General features: G+C 44.1%; 1 protein-coding gene across 2 annotated transcripts in view; it reads left to right on the forward strand.

Moving 5' to 3' along the window:
- Positions 1 to 2398: 2398 nt before the first annotated feature.
- The window catches only part of Rift (Riboflavin transporter), an 89575-nt gene continuing 67205 nt past the window's right edge, over positions 2399 to 24768 (forward strand). Inside the window, exons 1-2 of one of the 2 annotated variants that reach the window (XM_071676407.1) lie at positions 2399 to 2467; positions 3180 to 3298. The gene's annotated coding sequence lies outside the window, so the exon portion shown is untranslated. Of the gene's footprint in view, positions 2468 to 2500; positions 3299 to 24768 lie in introns of those variants that run through there. The other variant, XM_071676406.1, reaches the window with a different exon arrangement.

Here is a 24768-nt window from a genome sequence, read left to right on the forward strand (position 1 = left end):
CATTCCAGTATTGTTCAAAATGTCATGAAAAACTCTTGACGTTTACACTGTATGGGTTCGAATCATATATCACCCTATTTACATTTGTTGTGATTTTACTTACTCCTAAACCTAAACTCCAAAGAGTTCATTTTCAATGCACATACTTCATAAGGTATTATTCAGGTGTTTTCAGGAAAGTTACTGAATTATGGAACTCATGTAAATGGTACTAATAGCTGCTTAATGGGAGCAGAGAAATATTTGCATAAAACGACCCTTCAATCAAAACATAAAACTACAATATGCAAACAAAGATGCGTTTCACATGAAATGAAACTAAAACGTTATCGAAAAATTATGCATATAAACATGCATTTACCGACCAGTCATGGCTGTAACTACCTCGAGTTGGTTGTCTGAGAGGATCTTTTATCTCACTTAGATTACATCAGCAGGGTTCCCATTAGGATAGCCAAACACGCTCTGATGAGGGAAATGTGAAAGATGAGACCAGAGAATTACGAAGACAGCGGAACTATGCCACATTCATATCAGTTGTACCGTAATTTACCACTCAGCTTATCTCATTGCAGGATGAATAGGCTACCCAGTTTTTGTTTAAGACACAGTTAATAGATATTACTGTAAATTTGTCTCAGTTTCTTTGAGTCAAACGTCAACACTTCCTTCAGCCTTGACGTCTGACTCCTGCTACGGTTTAAGACGAACAACTTACCTCAGTAATTTACTGCCAGTGAAATCCACAAAATGGTTAATAAGAAAAAAAAAGTGATCTGCAAAACGCTGAGATGCATGTAATGGACTGTATATGGTATGTGAAGAATCTCCGGTACCCATCACCTGCTGAAGGGCACGTAAAATAAATTCCAACGCAATGGACAGGAAATCGACGCAAGTGATCGAGTATGGAGCCGGCCGACCTTCGAATATGGATAAATCCTCTCTTAATATTCGCGTAACGTTATCATAAGTTACGGTATACCAGTAAATACAAAGAGATGTCAATCCTGTGTAGTCAGTTTCAGAGAAGGTGGATCCTCCTTTGTGGCAAGTGATTCCACTGAAAGAAACTTCTCTGAGAATCTCATGACCTGAGCAACATCGTCGATTGCACTAACCCATGATGGAATTTTCGATTAAGATGGACTAAACTCTTAACACTTCTGCTCAGTCTATTCTTCTTCCTCCCATGCACATGATATAGTGATTATATATATATATATATATATATATATATATATATATATATATATATATATATATATATATATATATATATATATATATATATATATATATATTATCCCTGGGGATAGGGGAGAAAGAATACTTCCCACGTATTCCCTGCGTGTCGTAGAAGGCGACTAAAAGGGGAGGGAGCGGGGGGCTGGAAATCCTCCCCTCTCAATTTTTTTTAATTTTCCAAAAGAAGGAACAGGGAAGGGGGCCAGGTGAGGATATTCCCTCAGTGGCCCAGTTCTCTGTTCTCAACGCTACCTCGCTAACGCGGGAAATGGCGAATAGTTTGAAAAAAAAAAAAAAAAGATATATATATATATATATATATATATATATATATATATATATATATATATATATATATATATATATACACACACAATCTGAAGTCGTTAATTATAATTCTATCATTTTGTCCCTATGTCTTCGAATCTTAAGCGACTATTGACGCTGTGACATTTATTGACCATAAACAAACTGGACTGTGAGTAGCCGGGCAACCCACCACATATTTTCCACCTTATAAGGTGGTTGCTTAATTGTCGTAGCGCTTATCAGTAGCTTCACTGCAGCCTTCATTTGAGGCAGTGAAACAGATTTAGAGGTAAGAAAAAATAAAACCCTCATGCATGTGTGCATGTGCCTGTGGATAAGACATGGATAAGGATATGCATTTACAACTGACGGCGTAATGAATACAACACACGTAAACTTAATTGACAGAATAGAGAACATTAACCTCAATGATATGGGCATATTACTAAATCTAAAGTCAGAAGTGAGGGTCAATGAAATTCCTACAGAAAATGCTTCGGTGACTTTAACTATATCATCTACGAAAGTTTAGAATTCCACCAGAGTTCCATTCAATGTTTGCATTATCTTTGCAATGTAAAAGCTGATGGTACATATGTCGGAAGCGCTGACGTATATGGAGATATATTTGATAACGCTTGATGAATAGTTCTAAATTTTCGTATAACTGTTGTCTCCAACATTAATATACCGACGACAAGGCGAGCCCTTGCGCCATCTCTTGGTCGTTGAGTTAGTTACATTTGACGTTATTTTTCTTTCGCTTTGGTAGTGTCTTTCTAACCCCTTTATAAAAAGAACTTTGATCATAGCCAAATAGCACTGGAGTGTGTAGTACCGTGACAGATGTCTGCTGAGCCGGACACCCTTTCGAAAATTGGTCTCAGAAATTTGTGTCGTGAAGAAATTAGTAAGCTTTCATTAAAGGAGCAGTTATTAACCCTGCTTCTGTTTTCATTGGAGTGTGGATGATATCATTTCGTGATGGTAATGTATTGATTGTTCAGAATATGATGGGTGTAATGTGAATGGGATCTATTACTTTTCCTATGATGGTAGATAACTTCGAAAGAGGTGAGGGCTGTGAGGTAAGCGAAATTATGAATAGTATGCAAGTGGGTGAAGAGCCTCTACATATCCCATGAAATACCGCACGTAGCTTCCGTTAGCAGTCGAAATCTAACTTGTATGTGTGAAAAAATCAATAGGTATTGATATGGTTAACGTCTAAATCTGGTGACTGACTATTTTGCGCGTCAGCAAACATTGGAAGTTCAACATTGTTTGTAGCTGAATGTAAACATCTAGTGAGGCTAAAGACATCATTGTCGTTGTTAGATTTTGCGTGCTATATTGCAAAATGAAATTATGCGAGGTTTCCATAGCTCTTTTTTTAATTTCTGCAAGCGTTTCAACTACTTTTGTTACCACATTTTTCATGAACTACATACCCTCCCAACTAACCACTTATTCGTCATCCTAGATTAAGAATTCATGATCCCAGTCATGCTTCGCCACTCTTATTCTACTCAATTAATACACTTGCTTTACAAAACAGTATCATACATATGCAATGAATGAAGGAGCTAAACTGTATATATATTACCAAGATTTTCACTCAGGATATGAAGGCGGCCACTCTACAATGTCTGGGAAAGGAAGTCGACATTCAAGACGTTAGATGGAATCAAACTGTGCTTCATTTTCAAATCAACCGTTGAGAGCTAAAGTTCAGCAAAAGGTAAGTTGAGTGAAGATTCGTAAGCATTTGAGATTCATTGTATCAAACTTATTTGCTAGTCTTTTATTTTCGGTATTTAATAATGGTTATTTATGCCCAAGTTTTTGTGTACGAACCTCTCTCTGAACGTCACTATATTTCTTTGAGCCTTATGATCACGTTTAATTAAGCTTCATGTTAAATAGTTGAAATGTTAGATGCCTCGCACGTTGAAGAGAGGAACACTTGATTTCGTATCGTAGAATTATGATCATAAGCTCAAATCTTACAGTTGATGTGCTCACAAGAATCATCGGCACTGCTGAAGTTTTCGTGTATTTCCTTTAATACAATATCAGCATTAAAATTTGCATGCGGATTATGTTAGTATTATAAAAAAGATTGCTGGTAATTGAATAGATTCCCTCACATCGAGTCTTGTGTTGTTAGGTTGGTCAGGCATGAGCGCTACACGGCTAGGACCATTGTATACCAGACTCTCTCTCTGTACCTCCTTGTCTTAGACTGTGTCTGCTCCATCACATGCGCCCTCACACACTGGTTGTGCAGAGAATCATTAATCAGCTAAGACCGAAGACTTTGAGTATTGCTCTCATTCTTAATTATCAGAGACGTTTGCCAATTCATAATGAAACCAGAGGCTCATTAGTTGTCAGTACTTGTTACATATCCGCAAGAGGGCCATTAAAAGTTCGTAAAGATGCTTTTCAGAGTACCACTTACTTGTCTTTGATGTAAATGATGCAGAGTTCTACCCAATCAGAACGTTGCTTCCAGAGTTTAGCAGAGTTTAGCATTGGTCATGTTTGTAAAACACTTTGTGTCGTAAATCAATAGTTGTAGATATAGAATTATTATGAAGAATGTCCAGTATGATTGAGTTAGATCGCCGTACAGTCACGGCTTCCATCAGCAAGGTGCACTCGAAACTCGAGAGCAATTTCAGGAGTTTCAAATGCCATCTGTCACGTCATTATCAAGACTATGTTGGCAACTCATATATATATATATATATATATATATATATATATATATATATATATATATATACTTGTAAGAATAACATTGGAAGGCATTAAGTACATTCACAGAGAAAGACATTACAACTTCAGATCTTAACTACAAGGCATATGGCAAGAAGTTATCTGACTTGGGTCGCTCGAACATGGTAGCTTACATGCGTTCACTCGTCCTCGGTTCTTATTATACGGTCTCGAATAAAAGCCGTGGAACACTCCTGATCGAAGCTGTACCGAACCCTCTGACTCGACAGGGTTGATGAGTACAGCGTATTGCGACTAAAGGCACGTTGATCCGGAGCTTTTAGGTAGCAGCAGTGTCAATGCACGGCAGGTCCAGGTATTTGAGGCTGGGATATACTCGGAAGGCCCAGGAGAATGGTGGCCGAAATGATAACTTTAAAACCTAGAAAGAAACTCATCATCACAGCGAATGGAAAGTGACTATTGAAGGGTGGTTATATATGGCGAGAAAATGGGGAGGAAAGGTTTTGGTTCCACTCGATCTTGGAAGATCACATATATTCTTCAGATATTTGTTTCGCTTGCCTTTATAAGGATCGCATTGCCTCCTTAAGGTATCACTAAGTCCTTAGCTACTACTTTAGCGTTTCGCAGTACCTCGTCGTCGTCTTACTTCCTGCGCATCAAGAACCACCGCCAAAGCTGAGAGTTCGGGAAGGGTTGACAGTCTGATCATTAGTAGCACACACACATAAACAGAGCAAAGTTATGGTGACATTAAGTTCTGTGATAGTAGCAGCCACCGAGGTCATTATTAACACAATAACTAATGAGGCAGAGTTATCAGTGGCTGGTAATTGATGTCGAGGGCGGTTGAAGAGTTGTTTATGTCTCTGCCTAACCTAGCAACAAGATGCTACTCTGGACACAATTTTATAGATAATTGCTTTAAGAGGGTGTTTCCCTGTACAAGGGGAGTAAATCAGGTGCCATATGTCCAAGGGAAGAGAGTGGGGAAGGAGGGTTACCCAGATTTTTCTGTATTCCATAGATTCAGACGTCATTAGGTGGGAGTCACTGTAGAGTCGGTACGTATTTCGTTAGTCACGTGCACCAATGGACACTAGTCTTACATAAGGTACAAGAAATCTTTCTTTTATCTCCCTTGACGATGTATTGACCACACGAAGTGCAATTGAGACTTGTTTCAATTTTTCTCGATCATCACCCAAGTTACCACCGCTCATGTCTACCACTCCTCCTGGCTATCACTCACCCAAGTTACCACCGCTCATGTCTACCACTCCTCCTGGCTATCACTCACCCAAGTTACCACCGCTCATGTCTACCACTCCTCCTGGCTATCACTCACCCAAGTTACCACCGCTCATGTCTACCACTCCTCCTGGCTATCACTCACCCAAGTTACCACCGCTCATGTCTACCACTCCTCCTGGCTATCACTCACCCAAGTTACCACCGCTCATGTCTACCACTCCTCCTGGCTATCACTCACCCAAGTTACCACCGCTCATGTCTACCACTCCTCCTGGCTATCACTCACCCAAGTTACCACCGCTCATGTCTACCACTCCTCCTGGCTATCACTCACCCAAGTTACCACCGCTCATGTCTACCACTCCTCCTGGCTATCACTCACCCAAGTTACCACCGCTCATGTCTACCACTCCTCCTGGCTATCACTCACCCAAGTTACCACCGCTCATGTCTACCACTCCTCCTGGCTATCACTCACCCAAGTTACCACCGCTCATGTCTACCACTCCTCCTGGCTATCACTCACCCAAGTTACCACCGCTCATGTCTACCACTCCTCCTGGCTATCACTCACCCAAGTTACCACCGCTCATGTCTACCACTCCTCCTGGCTATCACTCACCCAAGTTACCACCGCTCATGTCTACCACTCCTCCTGGCTATCACTCACCCAAGTTACCACCGCTCATGTCTACCACTCCTCCTGGCTATCACTCACCCAAGTTACCACCGCTCATGTCTACCACTCCTCCTGGCTATCACTCACCCAAGTTACCACCGCTCATGTCTACCACTCCTCCTGGCTATCACTCACCCAAGTTACCACCGCTCATGTCTACCACTCCTCCTGGCTATCACTCACCCAAGTTACCACCGCTCATGTCTACCACTCCTCCTGGCTATCACTCACCCAAGTTACCACCGCTCATGTCTACCACTCCTCCTGGCTATCACTCACCCAAGTTACCACCGCTCATGTCTACCACTCCTCCTGGCTATCACTCACCCAAGTTACCACCGCTCATGTCTACCACTCCTCCTGGCTATCACTCACCCAAGTTACCACCGCTCATGTCTACCACTCCTCCTGGCTATCACTCACCCAAGTTACCACCGCTCATGTCTACCACTCCTCCTGGCTATCACTCACCCAAGTTACCACCGCTCATGTCTACCACTCCTCCTGGCTATCACTCACCCAAGTTACCACCGCTCATGTCTACCACTCCTCCTGGCTATCACTCACCCAAGTTACCACCGCTCATGTCTACCACTCCTCCTGGCTATCACTCACCCAAGTTACCACCGCTCATGTCTACCACTCCTCCTGGCTATCACTCACCCAAGTTACCACCGCTCATGTCTACCACTCCTCCTGGCTATCACTCACCCAAGTTACCACCGCTCATGTCTACCACTCCTCCTGGCTATCACTCACCCAAGTTACCACCGCTCATGTCTACCACTCCTCCTGGCTATCACTCACCCAAGTTACCACCGCTCATGTCTACCACTCCTCCTGGCTATCACTCACCCAAGTTACCACCGCTCATGTCTACCACTCCTCCTGGCTATCACTCACCCAAGTTACCACCGCTCATGTCTACCACTCCTCCTGGCTATCACTCACCCAAGTTACCACCGCTCATGTCTACCACTCCTCCTGGCTATCACTCACCCAAGTTACCACCGCTCATGTCTACCACTCCTCCTGGCTATCACTCACCCAAGTTACCACCGCTCATGTCTACCACTCCTCCTGGCTATCACTCACCCAAGTTACCACCGCTCATGTCTACCACTCCTCCTGGCTATCACTCACCCAAGTTACCACCGCTCATGTCTACCACTCCTCCTGGCTATCACTCACCCAAGTTACCACCGCTCATGTCTACCACTCCTCCTGGCTATCACTCACCCAAGTTACCACCGCTCATGTCTACCACTCCTCCTGGCTATCACTCACCCAAGTTACCACCGCTCATGTCTACCACTCCTCCTGGCTATCACTCACCCAAGTTACCACCGCTCATGTCTACCACTCCTCCTGGCTATCACTCACCCAAGTTACCACCGCTCATGTCTACCACTCCTCCTGGCTATCACTCACCCAAGTTACCACCGCTCATGTCTACCACTCCTCCTGGCTATCACTCACCCAAGTTACCACCGCTCATGTCTACCACTCCTCCTGGCTATCACTCACCCAAGTTACCACCGCTCATGTCTACCACTCCTCCTGGCTATCACTCACCCAAGTTACCACCGCTCATGTCTACCACTCCTCCTGGCTATCACTCACCCAAGTTACCACCGCTCATGTCTACCACTCCTCCTGGCTATCACTCACCCAAGTTACCACCGCTCATGTCTACCACTCCTCCTGGCTATCACTCACCCAAGTTACCACCGCTCATGTCTACCACTCCTCCTGGCTATCACTCACCCAAGTTACCACCGCTCATGTCTACCACTCCTCCTGGCTATCACTCACCCAAGTTACCACCGCTCATGTCTACCACTCCTCCTGGCTATCACTCACCCAAGTTACCACCGCTCATGTCTACCACTCCTCCTGGCTATCACTCACCCAAGTTACCACCGCTCATGTCTACCACTCCTCCTGGCTATCACTCACCCAAGTTACCACCGCTCATGTCTACCACTCCTCCTGGCTATCACTCACCCAAGTTACCACCGCTCATGTCTACCACTCCTCCTGGCTATCACTCACCCAAGTTACCACCGCTCATGTCTACCACTCCTCCTGGCTATCACTCACCCAAGTTACCACCGCTCATGTCTACCACTCCTCCTGGCTATCACTCACCCAAGTTACCACCGCTCATGTCTACCACTCCTCCTGGCTATCACTCACCCAAGTTACCACCGCTCATGTCTACCACTCCTCCTGGCTATCACTCACCCAAGTTACCACCGCTCATGTCTACCACTCCTCCTGGCTATCACTCACCCAAGTTACCACCGCTCATGTCTACCACTCCTCCTGGCTATCACTCACCCAAGTTACCACCGCTCATGTCTACCACTCCTCCTGGCTATCACTCACCCAAGTTACCACCGCTCATGTCTACCACTCCTCCTGGCTATCACTCACCCAAGTTACCACCGCTCATGTCTACCACTCCTCCTGGCTATCACTCACCCAAGTTACCACCGCTCATGTCTACCACTCCTCCTGGCTATCACTCACCCAAGTTACCACCGCTCATGTCTACCACTCCTCCTGGCTATCACTCACCCAAGTTACCACCGCTCATGTCTACCACTCCTCCTGGCTATCACTCACCCAAGTTACCACCGCTCATGTCTACCACTCCTCCTGGCTATCACTCACCCAAGTTACCACCGCTCATGTCTACCACTCCTCCTGGCTATCACTCACCCAAGTTACCACCGCTCATGTCTACCACTCCTCCTGGCTATCACTCACCCAAGTTACCACCGCTCATGTCTACCACTCCTCCTGGCTATCACTCACCCAAGTTACCACCGCTCATGTCTACCACTCCTCCTGGCTATCACTCACCCAAGTTACCACCGCTCATGTCTACCACTCCTCCTGGCTATCACTCACCCAAGTTACCACCGCTCATGTCTACCACTCCTCCTGGCTATCACTCACCCAAGTTACCACCGCTCATGTCTACCACTCCTCCTGGCTATCACTCACCCAAGTTACCACCGCTCATGTCTACCACTCCTCCTGGCTATCACTCACCCAAGTTACCACCGCTCATGTCTACCACTCCTCCTGGCTATCACTCACCCAAGTTACCACCGCTCATGTCTACCACTCCTCCTGGCTATCACTCACCCAAGTTACCACCGCTCATGTCTACCACTCCTCCTGGCTATCACTCACCCAAGTTACCACCGCTCATGTCTACCACTCCTCCTGGCTATCACTCACCCAAGTTACCACCGCTCATGTCTACCACTCCTCCTGGCTATCACTCACCCAAGTTACCACCGCTCATGTCTACCACTCCTCCTGGCTATCACTCACCCAAGTTACCACCGCTCATGTCTACCACTCCTCCTGGCTATCACTCACCCAAGTTACCACCGCTCATGTCTACCACTCCTCCTGGCTATCACTCACCCAAGTTACCACCGCTCATGTCTACCACTCCTCCTGGCTATCACTCACCCAAGTTACCACCGCTCATGTCTACCACTCCTCCTGGCTATCACTCACCCAAGTTACCACCGCTCATGTCTACCACTCCTCCTGGCTATCACTCACCCAAGTTACCACCGCTCATGTCTACCACTCCTCCTGGCTATCACTCACCCAAGTTACCACCGCTCATGTCTACCACTCCTCCTGGCTATCACTCACCCAAGTTACCACCGCTCATGTCTACCACTCCTCCTGGCTATCACTCACCCAAGTTACCACCGCTCATGTCTACCACTCCTCCTGGCTATCACTCACCCAAGTTACCACCGCTCATGTCTACCACTCCTCCTGGCTATCACTCACCCAAGTTACCACCGCTCATGTCTACCACTCCTCCTGGCTATCACTCACCCAAGTTACCACCGCTCATGTCTACCACTCCTCCTGGCTATCACTCACCCAAGTTACCACCGCTCATGTCTACCACTCCTCCTGGCTATCACTCACCCAAGTTACCACCGCTCATGTCTACCACTCCTCCTGGCTATCACTCACCCAAGTTACCACCGCTCATGTCTACCACTCCTCCTGGCTATCACTCACCCAAGTTACCACCGCTCATGTCTACCACTCCTCCTGGCTATCACTCACCCAAGTTACCACCGCTCATGTCTACCACTCCTCCTGGCTATCACTCACCCAAGTTACCACCGCTCATGTCTACCACTCCTCCTGGCTATCACTCACCCAAGTTACCACCGCTCATGTCTACCACTCCTCCTGGCTATCACTCACCCAAGTTACCACCGCTCATGTCTACCACTCCTCCTGGCTATCACTCACCCAAGTTACCACCGCTCATGTCTACCACTCCTCCTGGCTATCACTCACCCAAGTTACCACCGCTCATGTCTACCACTCCTCCTGGCTATCACTCACCCAAGTTACCACCGCTCATGTCTACCACTCCTCCTGGCTATCACTCACCCAAGTTACCACCGCTCATGTCTACCACTCCTCCTGGCTATCACTCACCCAAGTTACCACCGCTCATGTCTACCACTCCTCCTGGCTATCACTCACCCAAGTTACCACCGCTCATGTCTACCACTCCTCCTGGCTATCACTCACCCAAGTTACCACCGCTCATGTCTACCACTCCTCCTGGCTATCACTCACCCAAGTTACCACCGCTCATGTCTACCACTCCTCCTGGCTATCACTCACCCAAGTTACCACCGCTCATGTCTACCACTCCTCCTGGCTATCACTCACCCAAGTTACCACCGCTCATGTCTACCACTCCTCCTGGCTATCACTCACCCAAGTTACCACCGCTCATGTCTACCACTCCTCCTGGCTATCACTCACCCAAGTTACCACCGCTCATGTCTACCACTCCTCCTGGCTATCACTCACCCAAGTTACCACCGCTCATGTCTACCACTCCTCCTGGCTATCACTCACCCAAGTTACCACCGCTCATGTCTACCACTCCTCCTGGCTATCACTCACCCAAGTTACCACCGCTCATGTCTACCACTCCTCCTGGCTATCACTCACCCAAGTTACCACCGCTCATGTCTACCACTCCTCCTGGCTATCACTCACCCAAGTTACCACCGCTCATGTCTACCACTCCTCCTGGCTATCACTCACCCAAGTTACCACCGCTCATGTCTACCACTCCTCCTGGCTATCACTCACCCAAGTTACCACCGCTCATGTCTACCACTCCTCCTGGCTATCACTCACCCAAGTTACCACCGCTCATGTCTACCACTCCTCCTGGCTATCACTCACCCAAGTTACCACCGCTCATGTCTACCACTCCTCCTGGCTATCACTCACCCAAGTTACCACCGCTCATGTCTACCACTCCTCCTGGCTATCACTCACCCAAGTTACCACCGCTCATGTCTACCACTCCTCCTGGCTACTGCTGCTCCTGGCTGTCACTTTTTGTCTCTACGTGGTTATACTTCTGTGTTTATTGTCTTGAATACTACGGTTTAGAGTTTGACACTAAAAAAACATTATATAGTCCTGTTTTGCTCTGCTCATGAGAGGCAATGCCACCGAGTTGCTGTGATTCTGGCAGAGTAGTGGACCTGTCGACCAAGGGTGCCACTACCTGGCACGCTTGTCTTTCTAAGCCACCTAGGCGACCTTCCTCGCATAGTAAGTGTCATGTCTAGAATCGGTCAAAGTGTAGCGAGTCTGGCCCGGCATCGAGGCTTATCTCCGGTGCCAGAGGAAGTGTGGGCAAGAAATTGTGCTTTTTAACGTGATAAGGCATGGAATCTTAACTCGTTAGTCATCATGAACATAATACTTGAATTCGACACAAGTTGATAGGTTATATATATATATATATATATATATATATATATATATATAAGAAGGAACAGAGAAGGGGGCCAGGTGAGGATATTCCCTCAAAGGCCCAGTCCTCAGTTCTTAGCGCTACCTCGCTAACGCGGGAAATGGTGAATAGTATGAGAGAAAAGATATATATATATATATATATATATATATATATATATATATATATATATATATATATATATACATACACGTATTCGCCATTTCCCGCGCTAGCGAGGATGTGAACCAGGTGCTTGCTGTGATGAAATTGTGAAAAGTATTCGCAGGAAGGAAGGGTTTTGTTTGTGTCAACAAAGATGCATTGTGGAAGGTGTTACGAAGATATGAAGGGCCAGGAAAGCCACTGTATCAGTGAGGAGTTTTTACCAGGAAAGTAAGGCGTGTGTGCTTGTAGGAAGGAAGGTTCTGTGATTTCCAGTAAAAGTGGTGTCTGAGGTATGTGTGATGTCATCATGGGTATTGAAGCTGTTCATGGACGGGGTGGGAAGGAAAGTGATTGAGTTGGTCTTGGAGTGAAGGGCGGGTCTGCATAAGCTTGGAGTGTGGAAGGTTAGATGAGTCATTTACTATTTGCAGACGACACGGCTGTCTTTGCTGGCAGACAGACTCTAGAGACATTCCAGGAGATGGTGTCGGAGTGTGGGTGAGTGTGTGAAAGGAAGAAACTAAGAGTCAGTTTGAACATAAGTGAGGTCATAAGGTGCAGCAAGGGGCGACGGAAGACAAAATGACTGGGAAGTTGCTTTGAATGGGCAGAACCTGGAAAGGGCTAAGGTCTTTGGTGCATTATGGACCATTTGATCACGAGGAAGGAGAGGTCAGTGTCTGTAAGGACAGTGATGACAGTACAGTAGTTCCAGTATGCTTTATGGATGAATCCTAGTTCTTGAATACAGAGGAAAAGGATGGAAGTATTGGGCATGAAGTGCTATAGGACAGTATGTGGTGTGAGGCAGGTTGATCGTCTATAGGATGAGATATAAGAGAGAAATGTGGTCAGTAAACGTAGTCTGATTGTGAGGGCCGAACGTGGTGTTCTTGAAAGGGTTCGATCGATGGAGGGAGGAAGGCGGCTGTCTCTAAGTCCATAACGCTAGCCTTCATGGAGGCCTCGGTAGGCCTCCGACTGTGGTATCCTGCACTCCGTCATGTGGCAAGTGCTGCCTCGACTGTTGATTGATTGGGGTAGAGGTTGATTCTGGCGCCAGTCTTCCGGCGCTCGTCACGTATGCCAGGAGGGTGTCATTCCGAGCGTGGCTGACGTTTTCGACTGATGATGTGTGGAGGGCATGGCGAGCAAGGCCAAGTGTTCCTTATGCATGCAGGGGGAAATAGGTCTTCTTTCTCGGTTGGTTGGCTGCTCTAGGCCACAACGTCAGATGAAACTTGCTGGTAAACTGATCAAGTAATATAGTTTGAAAGACTTGTCTAAATATACGTAAACAAAGCGTGTTTGTGGTAATGTGGTTGGCCCAAAGCTGTGGTTGAGTGGAGGCAAGTATAGAACGCACAGTGGTTATAATAACCATCAGAGGGTGACAGGTTCACACCAATGAGGTCACACCACATTTCCACCAGGTAATTGACATCAGATGGTTCTAGTTACTGGCATTGTTCATAGCACGCCATTATCACGTTCATTGAACTTACTTCACATAGTTTTTTCTTTACGTTTTCCCATGATTTTTTATATATTGCTTCATCCATACGTAATCTCGGGTTGGAGAGCCTGTGTAAATAAGGTCAGATAAAGTATCTTTAGTGTTTAGAGACGTTCATATCGAGTTCTTTGGATGAACTTGCATATCAACAGCTGTTCAGACCTGCTGATCACAAGGCCTCTCATCTTCCTACCTCCATCATAACGTGTATCGTCAAGCATGGTAGATACCGCATCGTTCCAGCTCTTCTTATCTTTCCTTTCCTGCCTCACTCCCTCATCAGCAACTCCCTCACGCCTAGGCTTGTTTATCAGAGCGAAAGCAAAGCCCTTCTGTCCACAAACTCAAAGGCTATATAGCCCACGCTCAGGCTTGATCTACTTGACTGAGAGCGAGTGAATCCTGGTGCGACTTCGGTACTTCTGAGTGTCACCGACCAGCGCCATCTATATTATCCGCCACATTGTGTTGCGTTTGTTTTCTCGTCGAAGATATGAAACTCAAAGAATCTTTAAACAAGAATCAGTTATCCGTATTGAGCTTGTGCTCATAAAACTTAAGTTGTTTTTGCCAAAATGAGGGTGAAGTACGATCCTCGAGGACCCTAGTGACAAAAAATATGCTGGGCCAAGTCTCATGGGCATGCGGGCCCTTCTTGCACTAAGAGTGTGTGCCCGAGTTTACCGCTAAAGCCAGATAGCAGACAATACTTCCTTGCTCTGTAGGCGAAGCTTTACGTTTTTTTCAACGCTGTTGTCACGTCTCTTATTGTTTGACTATTTGGCAGTACTTTCTCCTCGTTTCTACATATATCTGGTCCATGTAGAAATTTTGTGAAAATAATAACAATTGAGCGTCTGGGAGTTTAACCTTCGTCCGTGGCCACACGTTCAAACATCAGGCCTCTGGTGATAGCTAGGCGGCAAGTGTTTATAGTCTTTTATCAGCGGTAGTTCTTGTCCTCATCATACTTTACTGCAGCTGGGTGAGTTTGCAGGAATTATACGTCCACTGCAAGGCTTTACATTAGTGTTGGACCTCGTTAAAGTGGAATTTAAAGTGCATTCAGATGGTTTATCGCAAGGAATTTGAAATGTGATATCGAGAGAGGTCTAAGTAAGGAAGAGATACAGCTGACTGCATATAGAAATACTTAAAACTGATGTTTGATCTAAAACTGACGAATAGTTCCCTGAATTCTGTGGTAATTGTAGGCTTCCGTTCCCAATTTCCTTTTTTGCCATTGTGTGACAGCAAGGTCTCAAGTCAAATCGTTATAGTTTAAACGTAATAACCTCTAATTTTGAATATTAATTGGTGAAATGAATCCTTGCCACCACTAATATCGCTGTAAACATTATATCGTAATGACTGAATCACTTTTGTATCTTTAAACTGAAATTGTTTTATGCGTTTTACTCGTTCTTCACTGTACTTGTTAATTCAATTTTTTAATTATTTTTTTCTCTACTTTAAGTAATTAATCGTTAACGATAAACACTTTTAAAACCAGGAAGTTTTACACCATGAGATGAGATACTGAGACAGGGCATCGTGAGGCTAACTGATAGAATCAAAGACTAAATCCACCACCAGGGTGTGAGTTTATTAACAAGTGCAGCACTGGACTGTTCATGCCTGAGAGTGTGGCTATTTAATTCCCTTAGTGTGAGGAGCTCGGACGCTTCCAACAAAGTAATGATGCCTTTCTAAATCTTTTCGTCTCTTGGCAGTGGCATATTGAACAGTGTGAAACTGTTATTGTTACAGTGTCAGAGTTGTGGGGTGGGGTGAAGGCAGCCAGGTGATTATACAGACTGCCAGGGAACCGGCGGAATGCTGCCACCCTGGTGTTGTGTGAACACAGATGGAGGAGTCGAGTGGATGCGTCCCATCCAACAACCAACGTATCCCCTAAATCACCTCTACACAGAGGACCCCGCAAACGTGAAGATATACTACCTTTATTGGGACATGTTTACAGTCAAGTGAGCGTTTAAATAAGAGTTATTTTTAACATTGCTCGCTTAAACTTCTGTAGGATGGCGCATGATATATCTTCCCCAAACTATTCCGTCTTACATTAAACCTGTGTTAGACACAAAGTTATCATGCTGCACACATTTGCCAGAGATGTCTGCATAATATTTTTCTTCACACGCGGGTACATTGTTGGTATTATACCATACCTTATATAACTGGAACCAGAATATCAAGGGATCTACGTAAGGGTACAGTAAATCACTGTTCATTAGAATACATAAGAACCTAATCTTACGGATGGACGTTAGAATACCTTGCATACGGACGTTAGAATATGGCAAATAGCCTAGTCCATAGAAGACGGCCACGCCCACAGTACATGAATAATGCGCTTCATATTTTGTTTGTTGCTTTAGGTTCCCTGATGAAAATTTATATGACTTTTATACGTGTACTTAAACGTTTTTGTGCTTACTGTCCCTTCTGTTCTCTGTTGTACTCAAACATATGTTTATATGTGCAGTACAACACTAATTGTTGCTTATCCTTGACATTTCGTGATAAGAACCAGTTTGTGCATAGTGCACAGGAACAATGTAATGATCGCTATTTACATAACACTGTCGCTTACTTTGTATATACACCTCCATTCAAAAGCTTGTTGCAAACTGTGAAGTCGTTAAACCCCACGTACGAAAAGCTGCAGACTTTTTTCAGCAACATTAAAGAACGTTCCTCTTGGTGTTCGGTGTTAGGATAGGTAAAAGCTAAGTGTTAGATTGAATGAAACGAGATAGAAGTGATATCCAGACATTTCGGAAATGATGCCTTTATGTTATAGCTAAAATAAAACCTTTCCATCGAGCTGAAACGGCATCGCTTCCTAGAAACAGATGACGCGGATGGTGCTTGTTGTCGTCGTCGAGCTGGGGTGTAAACAAACGGAGAGACGCCGAATGTAAAACCTGCCTCAAATAGCTATGCTGTTGGAGAAAACTCCTCCCATCCACTGCCCCGGCCGGCTCCACTGCCATCTACCCAACACTCCAGACCCCCCACCCTTGCCTGGCCTGCACATACACAGGCGCTGTAACTCTTCACAAACTAAATTTAGAAGGCTGTGAATGCTTTTCAAGGAGGTGCTAGGAGCTAATATTAGTTTGGTTGTGTGTGTTCTGCCTCCCGTTTTAACGTTAGCATGCTTTCCACCCAACCCGCTGTGCTGTATACTCTGCTATACATACACAATCGCCTTTTTCTTCACCTGATATCCTTCTTAACTTTTATGTTTGATTATTTGTAGGTGTTTGTTTTCATAACTTACTCCCCTCTTCAGTGTAGCCCGAGCAAATGCAAAGTGATAAAAACAAGACATAGTGAAAAAAGGACTCGATACGTGGATTTGAGTATACACTGGCAGTTAGGGGCAGGATGCAACGGTGTTAACTTTGTGATAAAAGAATGAAGAGGTTGATAAACGAAGGAAGAGAAAAAAAAATATAGGAAAATATCTTTGTCATGTTAGTTTGCGTTAAGACCTTCCTGCGTGTCATAACTTTTAACTGCATTAAATTTGTCCCAGTCTAATGTGAACGGTCTGTCCATGCTATCTAGTTTTTATGCAGTTAGGGGCAGGATGCAACGGTGTTAACTTTGTGATAAAAGAATGAAGAGGTTGATAAACGAAGGAAGAGAAAAAAAAATATAGGAAAATATCTTTGTCATGTTAGTTTGCGTTAAGACCTTCCTGCGTGTCATAACTTTTAACTGCATTAAATTTGTCCCAGTCTAATGTGAACGGTCTGTCCATGCTATCTAGTTTTTATTTACCTTCCTCTATTCAGATGCTAACTTTAATGCATAATCCTCTTCTGAGGCCCTGCTTGTCTACATACCCTCCCTCACACGGGTCCTGCCTGCCTGCCAGATACATGCTTCCATCCACCAACCCTACCCAAGCACACGCCTTAATGCATACCTTCATCCCCCAACCGTCACCACCTCCGGCTCACGCTTTGCTTGCTTCCACACCCTCCGCTCCCCCTTACCCCCCACATCATGTGCCTTCAGCCTTCGCCCTTCGCCATGTGTGTTCGTCCCCTCCCCCAACCCCTCCCCAGCCTCTCCCTAGACACCGGAGAGGAGCGTGTGATGCCAACAAATACCTCGTGGGACGAGGCGAGGGTAAGACTGTCATAGTTTCATATTGTCTTTTGGTCCAACGCCACTTCTTACTTGAGCGACGATAACCGGCTACATTGCCAGTGAACACACACACACACACACACACATATATATATATATATATATATATATATATATATATATATATATATATATATATATATATATATATAAGAAAAAGACGTAGGCGATTCGTTTATAGTGGGGTCAAGTGAAGCTTCTTGTAACCCCTCCCACAATTAACCCTTCCTCTTCCTCTCCCTCAGATCCAGCCATTGCCACCAGCTCAGCAACAAAAGACGAACATGTTTTTCCCTTATCTCGACGCACCTTGCCGGAAGTTATAGATCAAGGAGACAGATAAACCCAAGCAGAAGTATATACTTGGGTGCTCGTATAAACAGATATATATATATATATATATATATATATATATATATATATATATATATATATATATATATATATATATATATATATATATATATATATTACGAGTCCACGGGGAAAATGAAACATAAGTTCCCAAGTGCGCTTTCGTGTAACAATACCTCGTCAGGGGAGATACAGGAATCAGATTGAAGACGTAGAACAATCTGTTCATATACAAGGAAGAGACGTAGCTGATTATATATATATATATATATATATATATATATATATATATATATATATATATATATATATATATACTATGATTCCACGAGGAAAATGAAAATACGATAGTAGAAGATTCAGTGATATTTCTCATGGTAATAGAGTTGATAACCGAGATGGCATTGCTCCATTCAATAAAATGATCATGGTTTTTAACTTTATTAAACAAGGCATTTAATTCTTTTCCCGTTCTTATACTATATTTATGTTGCTTAAGTCTAATAGAAAGGTCCTTACCATTCTGCCCAACATAAAACTTATCACAGTTTCTACATGGCACTTTATAGATGCACCCAAGAGAATTTTTTGGTGAATTCCTGAATAAGATATTCTTTATAGCATTATTGTTGCTGAAGGCAATATGTACATTAAAGGATTTAAGCAACATGGGAAGTAAAGTAAAATTATTACAAAAAGGTAGAACTAAATGATTCTTGGTGTCAACAGGCGGTTGGGCTCAACTCTATAAAATGATTTCTTTGCCAACTTAAGGGATTTACCAATGAAAGATCCAATAGAATATATATATATATATATATATATATATATATATATGTGTGTGTGTGTCCTTGAAAGGGAGGCTTGGACCTATGGACCCATGACTTACGCCTGGCTGCTTCATCCTATAGCTTGTGTGTGGGGACCAGCCACACGAGGATTGACCGTTATGATTCCTCCTTCCTCGAAAAGCGAAGCTGTGGGGACATTCTTCCTTTTTTCATGTTTCCTTCTTACTATAAACTTTCTACCTTTGAGTTACGTCCACAGACACCTGAAGACTTCTAATTAATTTCTTCATTCTTTTTCTTACCCTATTGTCCTTTCACCCGAGATGGCAATGATCAGGGCGTCTCTTTATATGTATCATGTAGGTCACTTTGAAAAGGAAATTTATATATATATATATATATATATATATATATATATATATATATATATATATATATTGTGAAGGTTTTAAGAATGACTATTTCTTTCGGACGCGTTAAAGTAAACTCGGACTATTTTGAGCACTTCACTTAGTTAATATTACGATAGACCAGTTTTCATTTAATAGATTACCATGAGGATGCCTCACTATACATACACTCTACGGTAGCGAAAGTTGAACTCGCGAAAATATTTTTAGGTCGATGAAAATAAGTTTTACATTCCCCTCTTTACGCCAAACACGAGAAGAATGTCCTCATGAAGATATAAGATGTGGAAGAAAACTGTTGCCTGTAAACTAACAGTGTTTATAGTATCTAGGTATCTGTACTTAAATATATACTTGAACAATGCCAAGACGTTTGAATACCTCGGAGCAGACGTCTCTTACTTGTCTGAAGGTTTTTCTACTGCTTAAAGATTTCTTCATGGCCTCTGTTATATGTATGTGTATATGTATATATATGTATATATATATGATGTGATGATTACATCAAAGTGCACTGGAGAACTTATCGCGTTTCAATTTCAAGTGGACTCGTAAAAAATAAATATATATATATATATATATATATATATATATATATATATATATATATATATATATATATATATATAAAATTGGAGTATAGTTTCATGTTTAGTGTCTTTGTATGTAAATCTGTTGTTTTGTTATACTGACTACTGAAGCCACCTTGGGCTTGATTCATTTGACGTTTTACTTTCACTTGATTGAATTTCACATGTCCCTTTAGGGTTTCAAATGGTGAGTCTTTTTGCAGCTGATTCAGCATCCCTGGAGGTCAGGTGGTCAGGAGTCTCGTCCCGCTTTGTGTGTGTGTGTGTGGCTTCTGGCTTAGTGATGGTGTCTGATAGGGTCTGTAGAAGTGACTCGGGGTCGAGACCCCTTGGCTATATTTTGTCTGTATCAGCCAAGTCCCGATGCCAAGGTATTACCAGCTGAAGGTCTAGTAAACGGGTGGCTGTGTAATAAGGAACTTGATATAGATGTATTCATTCTCATGTATATACATTTGGACGTAACGCAAGTCTCACGAAATCGGAAAAGGCAAATATCGAAGGATATTGCAGTAGATGGGTTCTGGATCCTTAATAGCTGGGTTCTGGATCCTTAATAGATGGGATCAGGATCCTTAATAGATGGAATCAGGATCCTTAAGGGCTCTGGGTTAGAGTGGCATCATCGTTGCACCTGCTGTACCATTGCATAAGTTTAGGTATTGTTGCACGATCAACAGACCCTGCTCCCCTAAGACTACGGTGTTCCATGCACTTCGACGTGCTCTGCGTCGTGAGAAGCCTGACTCGCACAGCACATCTGACAGCACAGCAGAGACCTCTGGGCCTCTGAAGTCTCTTTAAACGCTGGGCTTTAAAGCTGCTGTGTACGTCTGGCATTCTGAAGTCTCGTTGGGCTGAAAGAAGCCACGACTCTCTCTCTCTCTGCGGTGACACCGATGTTAGCTCAGTCTTTGACCTTCACACACTGTGCTACAAAGCACCCCTTCACCTGATGCTTTGAAAGGTCCCTCCCCTCCTCGGCCACGGCGGTGTGGACCAGGTGAAGAACCTTTCTCTGGTGTCCTCCAGCAGTAGAAGGTTCAGGGTTCAGGACTGTCTCAGCCAATACATCAAGACTTCTCAGTCTAAACTTCAAAATCCCTCTATTGTAGACCGAGGGCTGAGGGAGCCATAGACTAAAGACTTTCTTAGCCTCTATTTTCCTACGTGAAAGAAGTCTATAACACCCCTGCTTCATCGCACGTAGTCTCCGTGGATGGCGTCACTGGATAGCGTCACTATGGTGCTGGAGACTAGCGTTAAACGCGTCTCATGGCAGGGCAGACGTCAGCTGGGTGTGTGGAGGGCAGCTCACTGCCAAGCCTGGTGGGCTGGGCCCGGCCTGTTCCCTGCCTGACTCACGCCATGCATACCGAGCACCCACAATGACCCGGGCCTCTCTTTAAGCTGTTAGGCGAGGTGGTTCTCTCACCGGCAGGCGAGAGGCGGAACTTTTCTACTCTGAGTTTTATGGATGCTAAATGACTGGCTAGGGGAGCTATGGTGATTCTTTTATTATTTGGTGGGTGAGGAAAAGGGGCGATTCCGATATGTTATTACAGTAGAGTTGCGACGCTCATCCGCTCGTCCGTCCTCCCTCCCCATGTTACGTCTCAGATCGTATCTCCTCCCTGCGGGGAGTTGTGGGGAGATGGGGAGGATTCCGGAGCCTGATTGTGGTAGCTGGTGTCAGTGGTATGTGGTTTAAGGAGTGGCACTGCACTTGCCCCGCGGAGGTATACCTCAACGTCTCATTTATGTGTTTATTTCCCAGCTGAGGTGTGAGGTTAAGTTTCAGAAGATGGGGTTGGGGTTGCCGCCGTCTCTGTGGGTCACAGGTGGAGTGAATGCTGACAGATGTCATTATGGTTTGGATTGCGTGAGTTACTGTAAATAAAGTGAGATTTTTTCTTTTTTTTACGGATTATAAGCCACAACGAAGTTCCAATCATGTCTGACAAAGATGTTGAGTATGAAGTTTGGACGTTTGATTGTATACCTTTGAGGTAGAACTAAGTTTACTGTTTACATTAAGCCTTCCTGACACGCCGGTTGATGATAATAATCGTGGATAATTACTTTGTTACGCTGATAAGAAGCGTATGACGTATGCTGGAGGTAACACGCTCCGGTGATGTCATAATGTTCTGTCTTCTTAACACAAAATACGTGGAACGAAGGAAGAACCGAAGGTGACGTCACGGTATCATATATATATATATATATATATATATATATATATATATATATATATATATATATATATATATATATATATATATATATTTATTTATTTGAAAGAATCACAATTTTGCGCGTGATCAAGTACATTCCTATGAGTTCACGCGGACTCATAGAATATAAAGGCGAAAAGATGAGGCTGTGTTGCATAAGATAGTTGCTGTAAGACAGACGATGATAAGGTAAGAATTATCCAGCAACATCAAGATATGGGATTAATTACGAAGAAGTAATCAGCAACTGGACGTCCAATTATGGACGAGAATAGCAAGAACTTAAATGATAGTTGAGCAGACTTTCAAACACATATAAGATTAACTAACGTCAAATGATAAACGAGGTAATTCATAGATATTAAAGATATACACGAGAACCGAATTTTTTCCACTGCAGTCGACCAGCAAACCTTCTCCTCTGCCTTCCATCACTGGAGGCAACTATAAAGAGATAGTACGGCGAATGACATTATTCATCACTTAATTTTTAGAGGATGTAGTTCTTATATTACTTGCCTGTAGGCACCAGCAAGCTGAAGAACCCCATCATCCTCGCACGTCCCTGCAACAGCTCTGGGATCGCATCGTTGACTCCACCTCATACGACTGTCGCAACTCGTACCATGTTGTAGGAACGCACCGTTGACTCCACCTCATACGACTGTCGCAACTCGTACCATGTTGTAGGAACGCACCGTTGACTCCCCCTCATACGACTGTCGCAACTCGTGCCGTCGTTTCTTTTGGAAGATTGAGAAGCCGCATGTTTACTTGCCCCCGTCAGGAGTTCCACGTACCTCTGACGCCCTCTTAAGGTCAACATGTGGACAAGATCAGCGCCACAGTTGCTGTTCTTAGAAGTTCATCGTGATGTTTGTTTACGTTCATAGATTTGTTCAAAGTGCTGCGGAGTCGAGTAAGAATAACGAGAAACTTGAGACTGTGATGTTTTTTTTTCTCTTTCTAAAGGATATCTTCATCTGGTACCACACGATCATCAGCTGGTACCACATGATCGTCAGCTGGTACCACATGACCGTCAGCTGGTACCACTCGATTATTTGTTCTTATTTTACAGTAATATGTTCAGGAGACATTTACAGATTGGCTCTGACATGACCGATTACCCTAACAGTGATATGGACGTAACACTTTACTATACTAATAAAAGCTATATGTTCCAGTCTCTCATGACTATATTATAGTTGATTAGACTTTAAAGCCCTGAGCAACTTGTGGTTCAGGGTAGCTCTTACCCACTCTGAGTCAGGGTGACCCTAGACAGATCCACTGTGGTTCAAGCTAGTCCCTGACCCACTTTGGTTTACCTTTCCACAGCCTCGGACAGACACTCTAATCATCCCTTAACAGACTCAGGTCCTCGTACAGACCATCAACACTCGATAGCTAGCAGCAGACCCATGCAGACCAAACCCACTGGTCAGTCCATAATAGACCCAGACTCTCATGCAGACCAGCCACTCTGGTCTGCCCACAACATACCCAGACCACCATACAGACCAACAACTTTCACTAACCTACCCTTGGGAATTTGACTGCGATCATTGCAAAACTTGTTGAGTCGTTAAATTGTGGGAAGGAATAAGAAAAAAGGAAGTGAACGTATGGAATTCCACAGAGGGTGAATTACTTCTGTCTTTGAGTTTCGTTCAGCATAGCTCTACAGAGTTACATGTCCGTTCTCGAACCCGTCTGGTAGAGAGAGAACAAGGAACCAGAAGCAGGCTATCACATCCGTTTTCCTTGTGTTATTGTAGCCTCATTTTCCTCGAGCTTATACACATTTTCTTTCCCCTTTCACTAGAACCTGCACGCCCTCCCCTACTGATGTGGTAACACTCCACCTGTTCGGCCACTTCCTTGCCTCACCTCCTGCCACACGATGTTAGTGGTTAACCAGTTCACCCATCTCATTGGGAAATTAAACGCAGTCTCTCATAATCTTCTTAATTTATAGTATTCTTTGTTTCCTAGTTCTCACCGAGCAGTCACTCTACACACCTTGAGCTATTCTTCAACATTTTATCAGCCGCTTCGTTTCATAGTTTAGGTAGCTAAATGTCCTCTGAAGCGCCTTTAGGTGGAGCTTTTCCTATCTGAAGATATAATTCAAATTTCAACCGTAAATTTGAAAAAAAAATGGGAATGAAATAAATGTATAAGATGAGAATTGGGTAATGTTAATAAAGCAGTTAGATTCTGTATGCTTCTGGTGGTGCGAGAAATATATGGTAGTTCGTATGACAGAGATGATGACTATAGGATATGACGAGAGAGAGAGAGAGAGAGAGGTGAGAAGGTGAGTGTGAGAGAGTGGGTCACAAGGGGCTTGATTGAAGCAACTTGTGTTCTTCACATCTTCTTCCCTAGTCCTTGCGTCGCTGTGTTCGACAGGGTAGTTACTCCTCCAGCATGAGGA

The sequence above is a fragment of the Panulirus ornatus genome, chromosome 23 (genome assembly GCF_036320965.1).
Source record: "Panulirus ornatus isolate Po-2019 chromosome 23, ASM3632096v1, whole genome shotgun sequence".
In the NCBI taxonomy this organism is placed as follows: Eukaryota; Metazoa; Arthropoda; class Malacostraca; order Decapoda; family Palinuridae; genus Panulirus; species Panulirus ornatus.